This window comes from Salvelinus sp. IW2-2015, unplaced genomic scaffold (genome assembly GCF_002910315.2).
Source record: "Salvelinus sp. IW2-2015 unplaced genomic scaffold, ASM291031v2 Un_scaffold467, whole genome shotgun sequence".
NCBI classification, from domain to species: domain Eukaryota; kingdom Metazoa; phylum Chordata; class Actinopteri; order Salmoniformes; family Salmonidae; genus Salvelinus; species Salvelinus sp. IW2-2015.
This window is the reverse complement of record NW_019942558.1, coordinates 970,951-972,123: the sequence shown is the minus strand read 5'-3', so window position 1 is coordinate 972,123 and position 1,173 is coordinate 970,951.

The window sequence follows — 1,173 nt, the reverse complement described above, 5'->3', positions numbered from 1 at the left end:
TAATATGGTTCAATCAAGCCACACGTCAACACAGTTTTTTCCCTTGTCAGCGCATTTTTGCAACAAATTGGGCAAAACAAATGCATATTGCTATGCAAAATGTCATAATTGTGGCTGCAAAATCTAGCATATTTATCTGCAAATATCCAAAAAATCCATGCGAAATCCTGGAGAGATTCACTGGAGTATGAAAATGTATACACTCACTACTGTAAGTCGCTCTGGATAAGAGCATCTGCTAAATGACTAAAATGTCAAAGTAAAATGGAGCTAAACCTGTTTTATGTAGAAAATGCATGAAAGTATTACAGATATACACTCACATGAGCCATACATTTAACCTATCACAGCTAATTCTCACACTATCACAATGGTAATTTCTTTACTAATTAGGTAAGTTTAAGTGACCTCTTCTCTTGGAATAGAAATACACAGGTGGAGTACACGCTCCACCATCCCATTTCCACAGTGATGCCACCATGGGGATGATGGGAGGTGGTTGTGGATGATTGTGTCCACTCTTCACAGGGACACTGGTTGTGAGGAAGATCTCCTCCCTCTCTGCAGGGACACTAGCCTTTGGGACGATCCACTCCCTGTGCGCAGGGACGCTGGCCTTCAGGAGGATCAACTCCCTCTGTGCAAGGCTGAGGCCTGATGCTCTGAGGATCTTCTCCTTTCTCACAGTGACAGTAGTTGTTGGAAGAACCACCTCCCTCTGTGCAGGTACACTGGCTGTTTGGAGGATCCCCTTCCTCTCAGCAGAGACACTAGCCTTTGGGACAATCCCCTCCCTGTGCGCTGGGACGCTGGCCATTGGGACGATTCCCTTCCTCTACGTAGTGACACTGGCCATCAGGAGGATCAACTCCTTTTGTGCAGGGATGAGGCCTGATGCTCTGAGGATCTTCTTCTTCTGCGCAGTGATAGACGATGCTGGAAGAACCCCCCCCCTCTGTGACGGGATGAGGCCTGATGCTCGGAGGATCCCCTCCCTCTGTGCAGGGATGAGACCTGATGCTCGGAGGATCTCCGTCTTCTATGCAATGATTATAGCTGCTGGGAGAACCCCCTCCCTCTGTGCAGGAACACTGGCTGTTTGGAGGATCCCCTCCCTCTGTGCAGGGACACTGGCTGTTTGGAGGATACCCTCCTCTGTGGCAGGGACACTGG